Genomic DNA, 12,914 nt, shown 5'->3' on the forward strand with positions numbered 1-12,914 from the left:
GCTGGACAGTTAGTTTACTTCTTGTTGAAGCTGGACAGTTAGTTTACTTCTTGTTAAAGCTGGAAAGTTAGTTTACTTGTTAAAGCTGGACAGTTAGTTTACTTGTTAAAGCTGGACAGTTAGTTTACTTCTTGTTAAAGCTAGACAGTTAGTTTACTTCTTGTTAAAGCTGGACAGTTAGTTTACTTCTTGTTAAAGCTGAACAGTTAGTTTACTTCTTGTTAAAGCTGGAAAGTTAGTTTACTTCTTGTTAAAGCTGGACAGTTAGTTTACTTCTTGTTAAATCTGAAAGTTAGTTTACTTCTTGTTAAAGCTGGACAGTTAGTTTACTTCTTGTTAAAGCTGGAAATTTAGTTTACTTCTTGTTAAAGCTGGACAGTTAGTTTACTTCTTGTTAAAGCTGGACAGTTAGTTTACTTCTTGTTAAAGCTAGACAGTTAGTTTACTTGTTAAAGCTGGAGAGTTAGTTTACTTCTTGTTAAAGCTAGACAGTTAGTTTACTTGTTAAAGCTGGACAATTAGTTTACTTCTTGTTAAAGCTGGACAATTAGTTTACTTCTTGTTGAAGCTGGACAGTTAGTTTACTTGTTAAAGCTGGACAATTAGTTTACTTCTTGTTAAAGCTGGACAATTAGTTTACTTCTTGTTGAAGCTGGACAGTTAGTTTACTTATTGTTAAAGCTGGACAGTTAGTTTACTTCTTGTTAAAGCTGGACAGTTAGTTTACTTATTGTTAAAGCTGGACAGTTAGTTTACTTCTTGTTAAAGCTGGACAGTTAGTTTACTTCTTGAACATATAACTAATAAAAACTTGATAAAATAAAGAAATTAATCCGTTTTATTGTTACAAACTATCAGTCGCATTCTGTACCGATATCCAAAAGATTTAGCAGTTCAATTTAATCTTTATTATTCATCAATAAACCAAAATATAGCAGATTAATTAGTTATTTCATGTATAATGTACCGAGCATATTATTGAAGACAAGTCACTACGTTGGTTTAATTATTCAATTGGAAACGAAATAGTGAAATTAGTCGATTCTGAATGACGAACAGCTTGTTCCATCGCTGTATGGCTCCTCTCCAATGAGAGACGGACATAGTATCATAAAGTGGTGAATGTATATTGGATTTTACCTAAGTAACAGTAATTGACTGTTACACACGCTTGGATGCAGCTTGGTTGTGTGTGATTTCACTCACCCATTTCGTGTTTATGGAGTTTCTGAACAAGCCTTATTGGTCATGGTTACCGTTTCGATAGAAATACATGCCAACGTGACGACTTTGTATCCCAGATAAACAACTGAGAAAAAGACTTTTGTAGTGATGGCGCTACCTATATGAGAGCATGGAAAAGTAAATAGTCGCGAGACGTTTTATCAAGGAGACCCACGATCGAATCCTGGCCACTACCACCACAAACACAGTCCTTTTAAGATATCTCTGATATATTAATTAAGATAGTCGTATTAACCTTATATAGATTTTTTTATAATAATCGTTGATAACTTTCAAGATTAATGGATTAATAAAAACATTTCTATAAAACATTTTGTATTACGTTACTTAACATTTCGTGGTTATATCATCCTAAATAATACAAGGAATCACATAAATTAACGTAACCATAATAATATTACACTTTTATTAATTACTGCTTGGGGCCTCTGCTTGGCCAGGTGGGTTAAGAAGTTTGACTCGTAATACTCGTAAACGTGTATACTGATACGTTCAGTCACTGACTAGGTGGCGCTACATATATTGATTCTGTGGATGTGGATTCACATCTACAGAACACAAACTTATTTTTTTTTCAATCATGTTAACTTGATACACCACAACATTAAGCTCACATGTGAACAGGAAAAAAACAAACAAATAGTATTTCTTAACCTCAAAATCACTACAACTGATACACAATTCAAAACAGAAATCCACAGAAAAGTCACCCATACTGGACTATACATTCCTTGGGACTCAGCACATGAAACAAAACAAAAACTCAACATACTAAGAAACCAAATAAACACAGCCATAAAACTATGCTCACCAGATAAAATTAACGATGAATTAGACAAAATAAAACAATACTTCATCAACATCAATAAGTTTCTGCCACAAACCGTAGAAAACATTATACGCACACACCTAGACAGAAAGCAAAATCAACTAACAAAAGTAAATATATCTCACGGATCAAAAAATCATGAAACGATATACTACTGTATACCATATATTCCTGACATCAGCAAACAAATAACCAACATTTGGCAAAAATTAGTAACAAAATATGACATTCCAGTTAATACCAAATTTATTCAAAACTCAGACACAAAAATAAGGCCTATACTATGTAAAAACTACACTGACAAACACAACACCAAGATAATTTATAAAATGCAATGCAACAACTGCCACGACTTCTATATTAGAGAAACAATGAGAAAATTGGAAACTAGATTCAGAGGATAAAACAAAAAAAAAAACAACACACGTTCACACGTTTTTGAACACTGCAAATCAAATAAACACAACAATAGAAGATATCAAAATATTAAGTATGGAAAGAAAAACCCAAAATTAAACCAATATAAAGGAATACCTTTATACCTATACTAATTAATAACCTAAAATCCACCTCTGTACCTGTTTATACTCTCGTCTTTAAGACATGCGTCCGTCAACATTCACATTCAAATTCTTTCTTGTTTAACCTAGGCTCGAGATTTCCAGGTGGTTAAGGCACTCGGCTCGTATTCCCATGGTCGCGGGTTCAAATCCCTGTAATACCAAACATACTTGTCCTTTCGGTAGTGTGGACGTTATAAATGGGACATCTAGCCGCCTTCCCTCTAGTCTTACAGTGCTAAATTAGAGATGGATAGCGCAGATAGTCCTCATGTAGCTTTGCGCGGAATACCAAAACAAACAAATTTTCTTAACCTGAAGATGAGCTAGGAAAGTCGAAACATTGTTTTCTCCTTATCAATAAAAGTGTTAATACCCATACCAGTCGTTCTGAGATACATTTTTATTGCAAGTGGGTTTGTTTTCATCAAGAATATATTGATTATATTACTAAGTAAAATATTTTCTCAACCCAAACGAGCCGTTTTTGCATATATATTTAGTGTCATCTACTGTAGAAACAATACTAACTTCTAATTAAACCAGTATTAAATAGTTTTGGAAGTAGGAGTAAAGGATTAAACTCAATAGATGAAGTCTTCACGTAGCAACAAACGTCATTTACCAACATATAAGTCCAACTAATTCTAAGTTACGTTACAGTACAATGACTCAAACAACTTGCCATCAATTTCCAGTCGGTTAACCTGATCGTGGCGACGGAGAAACATTAGTGCTACCTAACTACTAATATTAATAATAAAAACTTAGACATGATTGGTTTACGAAGAAGAGAGAATGGCTGAAGGAAGTACCTTTATTTTGGAAAGTTGGTAAGAAACATCCACGCCAATCTGTTTAGAAAATGGCGGGTATGAACGTTACAGAGTGTGGGTGTAGGAAGGTATCGCATACCACCAAAATATTGCAATAGTAAAACCTAGCTATAATAACTTGAAAAATGGTGGATACAGGACGGTTGAAGGATGATTTGTGCCACTAGTAAATGTCACTAGAATAGCCTGTCGATGACCTTATAGACATTTCTGGTATAAAGGTAACTTGTGATGCATAATACAGTGCCACTAGTAGATGACAGTAATATAGGGTATCAATAACCTTAGAAAAGTGTTCGGTGTAATGGTAATTTGTAATACAATACATAGTGTCACCAGTAGGTGGCAGTAGTAATATAGGATTCTTCACGCTTATAAGATTGTTGAAACTTACACCATTAATTACATTAATTAATGTACTGGATTAATACATATATATTAATTTAGGATAAAATGATGTTTTGGTTTGATGTAGACATCATACAAAAGGTGTCATAACATTCAGACACTAAGTAAATGAACACAAAAGCCAACTTTACTTTATAACGCAAATGCGATATCTGTATAAACATTCATCAAGAAACAAATGCAAATACACAGAAAATTAAGTAATAACTTCTAACAGAAGAGCTTAACCCCACATTAAACGAACACCAATAAACACATTTAACACGTAATTAATTACAGAAGTTATATAATAATAAATACATAGTTTTAGTCATCTCTACTTTATATTTCCTTCAGTTGTATTTCTGGACATCACAAATAAAATATTTAGATATCACGTGCTCTTCTTGTTTCTGCCTTCATGCTAAGCCATCATCTGAAAATATAGATTTTTATATGTTCCCAGACTAGCGTATTATGGCTGGTAGAAACTGGATTGTAACAGTGTCTCCGAAGAAGAAGGACACAAGATTAGGTTCTGATGTTGTAAGCCTTCAACAAGGAAACCTTTTATGTCGATTTGAGACAAAATATAAATGTATTTTTACCATTCTCCGACTTGGCTTTTATTATTGATGAGTACGAAAATTTAAGAATGGTAAAATTTATTTACAGAATAAAATCTATCTGCTTTCTGTTTCAATATAATTCACAATTTGGTGAATGGTCGAAGATCAAATTATGATATATGCGCTATTTGTTACAACGCCCTCCAGCGACAAGCTGAAACTAAGATGAGAAATTTTAAAACACGTATTCAGGAAAATAAATGAAAATGATTGTTTGTTTTTTTAATCTCGCACAAAGCTCCTCGAGGGCTATCTGCGCTAGCAGTCCATAATTTAACAGTGTAAGACTAGAGGAAAGGCAGCTAGTCATCACCACCCACCGCCAACTCTTGGGTTACTCTTTTACCAACGCATAATGGTATTGACTGTCACATTATAACTCCTCAACGGCTGAAAGGGTGAACATGTTTGGTGCAAGGGGCATTTGGACCCACGACCCTCAGATTATGAGTCGAACGCCTTAACACAACTGGCCATGCCGAACCGAATGAAAATGAAATAGGTCAACAACTAAAAGGTTTAGTTTGTTTTGAATTTCGCCCAAAGCTACACGAGTGCTATCTGTGCTAGCCTTCCCTAATTTAGTAGTGTAAGGCTAGAGAGAAGGCAGCTAGTCATCACCATCCGCCGCCAACTTTTGGGTTACTTGTTTATTCTTTTTAGAGGGATTTACCGTCACGTGATAAAGTTAAGGTAAAGAAGTAACTGTATTGGGAACATTATAGTGTTAACAATTTAAATATAAACATATTGAAGTCGTACAACTGTCCTGTATTAAGATTCATTGTTGACTGATAATATTCATGGATAATAACAAAGTTAGTTTAAAATGATTCAAGAATGGTAGCATTATAATAAAGCTTAAAAAACTTAATCAATGTGACGACAAGAAGTACTTAATTCAAATTGCGTTACATCACTGTTTAAAACGGGAAGTACTTAATTATGGTCGTGTTAATCTAACAGCTACATTAAAAACACGATAACAGGAAGTGTTACATTAATTCTTGTTGTGTTACATTACTGTGTGATAAGAGGAAGTACACAATTCTTGTCGTATTACATCACTATGTGATAACAGGAAATTATTATTGTCATGTTACATTACTATTTGATATCAGGAAGTACTTAATTATTGTCGTGCTACATCACTAGCTGATAGCAGGAAGTACTTAATTCTTGTCGTGTTAATCTAACAGCTACATTACTAACACGATAACAGGAAGTGTTACATTAATTCTTGTCGTGTTACATTACTATGTGATAACAGGAAATTATTATTGTCGTGTTACATCACTGGCTGATAGCAGGAGGTACTTAATTCTTTTTTGTGTTAGTTTAACAGCTACATTACTAACAAGATAACAGGAAGTGTACATTAATTCTTGTCGTATTACATTACTGTGTGATAACTGGAAGCTCTTAATTTTTGTCATATTAAATTAGTATGTAATAAGAGGAAGTACTTAATTCTTGTCGTGTTAATCTAATAGCTGCATTACTAACAAAATAACTGGAAGTGTTACATTAATTATTGTCGTGTTACATTAATATGTGTTATCAGGAAGTACTTAATTCTTGTCGTGTTACATTACTGTGTGATAACAGGAAGCCCTTAATTCTTGTCATGTTACACTACTATGAGACACGAGGAAGCACTTATTTCTTGTCACTCTTTGATAGCAGGGAATTATTATTGTCGTGTTACATTACTATGTTATATCAGGAAATTATTATTCTCGTGTTACATTACTGTGTGATATCAGGAAGTACTTAAATATTGTCGTGTTACATCACTAGCTGCTATCAGAAAGAACTAAATTCTTGTCGTGTTAATCTAACAGTTATATTACTAACAAGATAACAGGAAGTGTTACATTAATTCTTGTCGTGTTACATTACTATGTGATAATAGGAAGTAACTAATTCTTGTCGTGTTACTTTACTATGCGATATCAGGAAGTACTTAATTCTTGTTGCGTTAATCTAACAGCTGCATTACAAACAAGGTTAAGAGGAAGTGTTACATTAATTCTTGTCATGTTAAATTACTGTGTGATAACAGGAAGCACTTAAGTTTTGTAATGTTAAATTAGTATGTGATAACAGGAAGTAATTAATTCTTGTCGTGTTACATCACTATGTGATAGCAGGAAGTACTTAATTCTTGTCGTGTTAGTCTAACACCTACATTAGTGACAAGATAACAGGAAGTAACTAATTTTTGTCGTGTTACATCACTATGTGATTGCAGTAAGTACTTATTTCTTGTCTTGTTTGTCTAACAGCTACATTACTAACAAGATAAAAAGAAGTGTTACATTAATTCTTGTCGTGTTACATTACTGTGTGATAACAGAAAGCACTTAACTTTTGTCTTGTTACATTAGTATGTGATAACAGGAAGTATTTAATTCTTGTCGTGTTACATCACTATGTGATATCAGGAAGTACTTAATTCTTGTCGTGTTAGTCTAACAGCTACATAATGACAAGATAACAGGAAGTAACTAATTTTTGTCGTGTTACATCACTATGTAATTGCAGTAAGTACTTATTTCTTGTCGTGTTTGTCTAACAGCTACATTACTAACAAGATAAAAGGAAGTGTTACATTAATTCTTGTCGTGTTACATTACTGTGTGATAACAGAAAGCACTTAATTTTTGTCATGTTAAATTAGTATGTGATAACAGGAGGTAATTAATTCTTGTCGTGATACATTACTATGTGATAGCAGGAAGTATCTAATTCTTGTCTTGTTACATTAGTATGTGATAACAGGAAGTATTTAATTCTTGTCTGTGTTACAAGACTGTGTGACCACAGGAAGTACTTTATTCCTTTCGTTGTATAAACCTGCATAATTCCAGATTGAAGTTAGAGATTATTTTCATTCCATAAGATTAACTTATTAAAAAGAAAATTATCTCTCGTTATTTTTCTATATCCCTGAATAATTTCAAGAAGATAATAAAATGATCACATTTGCTTTCAATTCATAATTGAAACAAGCCATGTTTTTAAATTACATTTTAGTAATGGTTTCTTTAATAACTCATAATATCTCTTAAAGTCTATTATTCAGCGAATACAACTTTATCCATGCTTTTCGTACTATAACAATAAAGCCTAAAGCAAACTGCTTCCGTGTTAAATTAATCGTATTTTTAAATACTCAGTTCTGTTAGGAGGTAACTTTCAGAGACAAGTAGAAACCGCTGTACAAACATTCGTGTAATTCCTAAATAATCACTAAACGTTTCTATTTATGTTAAAGCTATTAAGGTTATCTTTTGCTGTTCCCAAAGTCGACCTATTTATTAGAGGAAAAGCAGCCAATCACCAGCTTTTACTCTTATAACGCATTCATTGTCTAGAACGAGAGGAATATTCTGTAACATTGCACAAATTCAAGCCAGTATAGTTAGGACAAGAAAATGTAAACACGTGAAGGTTTTGAGTCTGTTCTTATAATTACCAGACTTGCAACTCATCTGGTCTATTAATATTAGGCATCTAACTCATATGGTATAATAATTATTAGACATGTAAATCATGTGGTATTATAATTATTAGACATGTAACTCATATGGTATAATAATTATTAGACATGTAAATCATGTGGCATAATAATTATCAGACATGTAAATCATGTGGTATAATAATTATTAGATATATAACTCATGTGGTATTATAAGTATTAGACATGTAACTCATGTGGTATTGTAATTATTAGACATGTAACTCATTTCGTCAAATAATTATTTATTAAACATGTAACTCATGTGGTATAATAATTATTAGACATGTAACTCATGTGGTATTATAATTATTAGACATGTAACTCATATGGTATTATAATTATTAGACATGTAACTCATGTGGTATTATAATTATTAGACATGTAACTCATGTGGTATTATAATTATTAGACATGTAACTCATATGGCATAATAATTATCAGACATGTAAATCATGTGGTATAATAATTATTAGATATATAACTCATGTGGTATTATAAGTATTAGACATGTAACTCATTTCGTCAAATAATTATTTATTAAACATGTAACTCAAGTGGTATAATAATTATTAGACATGTAACTCATGTGGTATTATAATTATTAGACATGTAACTCATGTAGTATAGTAATTATTAGACATATAACTCATGTTGTATTATAATTATTAGACAGATAACTCTTGTCGTACAAAAACTAATATACTGGGAGAAAATTCAATTGTTAAACATATAGTAATCTGTATGTTATTACCAAACTGTTAAACACGTAGTAATCGGTATGTTATTATTAAACTGCTAAATACGTAATAATCTGTATGTTATTATCAAATTGTTAAACACGTAATAATCTGTATGTTATTATCAAAGTGTCAAACACGTAGTAATTGGTACGTTATTATCAACTGTTAAACACGTAGTAATCTATATGTTATTACCAAACTGTTAAATACGTAGTAATCTATATGTTATTATTAAACTGCTAAATACGTCATAATCTGTATGTTATTATCAAACTGTTAAACACGTAGTAATCGGTATGTTATTATCAACTGTTAAACACGTAAAATCTGTATGTTAATATCTATGTGTTAAACACATAAAAATCTGTATGTTATTATCAAATATTTATCATACTTATGTTTGAATGTTTGTCGCACAAAACTCTAGAAGTATATTCAGTAGAAAGTCGTTATTCTCTGGTGATTCAGCTGTACGTTTGAGAAGGTTTAGAACGTTCAACACCGAAGTTCGATACCCATGGAGTTCGAAACAGAAGTCCATTATATAGCATTTGTTTGATTTGTTTAGAATTAAGCACACAGCTACACAATGGACTATCTGTGCGCTCCCCACAACGGGTATCGAAACTCGGTTTTTAACGTTGTAAGTCCACAGACATACCGCTGAGCCACTTTGTAGCTTTGTACTTGACATCAAGAAAAGAAATAAACACATTGTATACATTTTAAACACATTGTATACATTTTAAACACATTGTATACATTTTTATAAAGAAGTAAAACGGACTCGAAACCTCAAAGAAATGCGTACGTTTAACGTAACACTTCTTTGTCTTTAGTGTGTGGATATCTAAAAAAACTGATACGTCAAAACAAATAATATTAAATTGAAATTAACTGAAGTAAACATCGTATACTGGAAAATTTTCGATCGACAGGTGATTTACGAGCTCTTCGAATTTAAATATGGAGAACTTTCATCAGATTAGAAAAATGAAGACATTCTAATGGAAAGGAAACCTGATCCATTAATGAGATGAAAACAGAATGATAATGACTGGTTAATACTTATTAATTTGATAGTTTAATTGTGTTTCAATAAGTCAGTGTGAAAAGATAAGAACATAATATAGCTGATCAGTTGGTAAAGCCAATTATAGTTGATATTGTTAAGTTCCAATGTGGACCAATCCACAATGGAATACTGAATAGAAATGCTGAGAATTCGAGGACAAAAAGAACATCTAAAGGCCACGTAGATTCGAGTACAATTTCTAAGCTTTTCATTAAAAGATTATAGTATTTTTTTATCTTTGAAATGAGTTGAAACCCACCACTGCTGTTTCAAATCAAACCTCTTCCATTACGTAATTGGGAACTGGTGCTGGCACGTTCTTTGGGTGTGACGAGTTGGTCAAGTAAGAATTTGAAGAGTTAAAATTACTTGGCTTGTTGGAGATGAGTCTAGAACCTTAATTAATAGAAGCAATTCCAACTAAAATTTATATGTATCTTTTTTAAATTTTGTTCTCATTCGAAGAATAAACAACGTCGAGATTCACTATTAAGAGAGCAGGAGCTATTTCAAGTTCAACTAACAATATACAGTTTAGGACAATTATTAAATAAAAGAAACAAGATACATTGTTATGTAACATGCATTACGTGTATTCTACTTAAGTACTTTGTTTGGTCATTATGTATAAGAGCTATAGAATGCTATATTTGTCGGTGCCCACCGCATAAATGGAACCACAAATTATATACCTATATAGTATTATAACAGCGACATCTACCGCATAGATGGAACCACAAATTATATACTTATATAGTATTATAACAGCGACATCTACAAACTTCTCACCAATCTTATCCCTTATATTTTATTTTCTATAATTGCAATTGGAATGAAATATTACAGTTTTCAGAGTTCGATGGTGAACATGTACTATGTTGGTTAACACTATACGTGATGGCCTAATGTGGCTTTGCTGAAAGTGAACACACGCACAACATGTGGAACTCACGATTCATGAGATGTGGCTACAAAATTTCTTGATAAACAATATTCTTTTAATTTCCTAAGTATCACACTTTAGAATATTTACATAAAAACAAAATCCTAATTAAATCATCAACTATAAATGTGTACTCCTGTGTACACACATATGTATATATATATATATACAATGATTTAACAAAATCATTTAACCTTTTCACCTTTCAGCTCCACGATTTGGTGTCTCTTAGAGGGCAAAATATGCTCACATTGTTATTTGACTGGGCATTAATCTGTATTTAACTTATTTCTATACAAATAGTATATTAATTTGTTTGTCTAAAGAAAGCTCCTAAGACATGGAGCTAAAAAGGTTTTTCAGATTTTCAAAGAAGTGTGATGTTAGGTGAGATTCTAGCTGTATTCAGGGTGTCACGAACACAGGGAATGATGAATGTATTCTGAGGAACATTGTCAGAAGTGACGTCATATAAATGTTGGAAAATAAAACCACATCAGGCAAGCATTAATATGGTAGTCGTTAAACTGAGTGGACAGATCGTGGTAGGCAAATGTCAACACACGTGATGAGATGTAGACACAAGACATAACCGGAACTTAATATTAATCTACAAAAACCAATCTGTATCAAAACAACTAGGAGGTTACCATGGTGACAAATAAAGTAAAAAAAACACTCAATACGATGGTCTCAATAACATAAAGAACGGACCAGAGTTGGATGGACAACAACTGTTATAATATAAACTAGACTCAGTTTGTAATATTTCATCAACTTTATATGGTTCAGAATTAGGACGTTACAAACATAATTAGGGAAGTATAAACAGTATTAGAGTTTTATAAGCGAAATTGTGGTGGTATAAACAGAATTATGGTGGTATAAGCATATTCAGGGTGTAAAAACAGATTTGTGGTGGTATAAACAGAATTGTAGTTGTATAAAGATAATTAGGGTGTAATAACCAGAATTTTGGTTGTATAAACAGAATTAGGGAGATATGAACAGAATTTTGATAGTATAAACAGAATAATGATGGTATAAGCATATTTAGGGCGTTATAAACAGAATTGTGGTAGTATAAACAGAATTATTGTGGTATAAACAGACTTTCTGTTGGAACTCTTAACATTATTAATGTGTAAAGATACAGCAAATGAAAAACAAAAACCTTCTTTGAGATTTCTTTACAATTATTAGGCCTATTATATTCCAATGCTTCTCCAGGTTTCCATCTTTAAGATTCTTTGTATTGGAAAACGAAACTTAATGTTTATCTATAAGCCCATTATACTGTGTAGTATTTCAGTTTTCACGGCTAACACCCTAACGACGATATGTTTTGGCTTAAATAACCAAAGGCTTTGAAGACTTGGAGAACGTTCTATACCAAAACTAGATTATCTTAATGAGAAAATTTCCAGAAGTCACTAATTAATGACGTCATTCATTTTATCTAAACAACAAATTTTTGAACAAAGAAGATTGTTGAAAGCCAAATGATTCTACTGGTTAGACTTGAAGGATCTTACAGGTCACGAGTATAATTCGCAACAGCTCGTCTGTAAGTGCAGTTTATGGTTTGGTGATAAGCTGTTACAAGTCTTACGACACACAGTGAATTGCTTTGTTATTAACTTGTTTTATATGGTAGTGACTGAATCTCAGTTCTGTCAAAAGACTTACTTGAACATCAGTAGTGTCGTGCAAATTGGTAGAAGTCATTATTTTTTTAATATTTTACTTAACTGTTTGTTGAAATTCGGACGAAGCTATCTTCGCTATCTTTTCTTAATTTTGAAGTGATAGACCAGAGAGAAGGCACCTTGTGTTGTTGACTACAACACAAATCATCAACTGTTGGGCTATTCTTTTATCAACGAAATGTAGGATTGATTGAAAGTTTATAACGCTTCTAAACCTGAAGAGAGAAGCATGTTCAGTGGAGGGATTCGAAATCGTGACCCACAGGTTGTGTTTTTTGGAGAGAGGTTGCGATATGCCACTAAAGTTTCAACTATGAAGCACTATAACTGTGAAAGTCAAGTCGGCTGTTCTAGTAATCCTATCTTTGGTCAACAATTCTGAAATACTGACGGCTAATACTGCATCTTAGAATTTTATCGTAACATAAGACACAC

This window comes from Tachypleus tridentatus, chromosome 7 (assembly GCF_004210375.1).
Source record: "Tachypleus tridentatus isolate NWPU-2018 chromosome 7, ASM421037v1, whole genome shotgun sequence".
In the NCBI taxonomy this organism is placed as follows: Eukaryota; Metazoa; Arthropoda; class Merostomata; order Xiphosura; family Limulidae; genus Tachypleus; species Tachypleus tridentatus.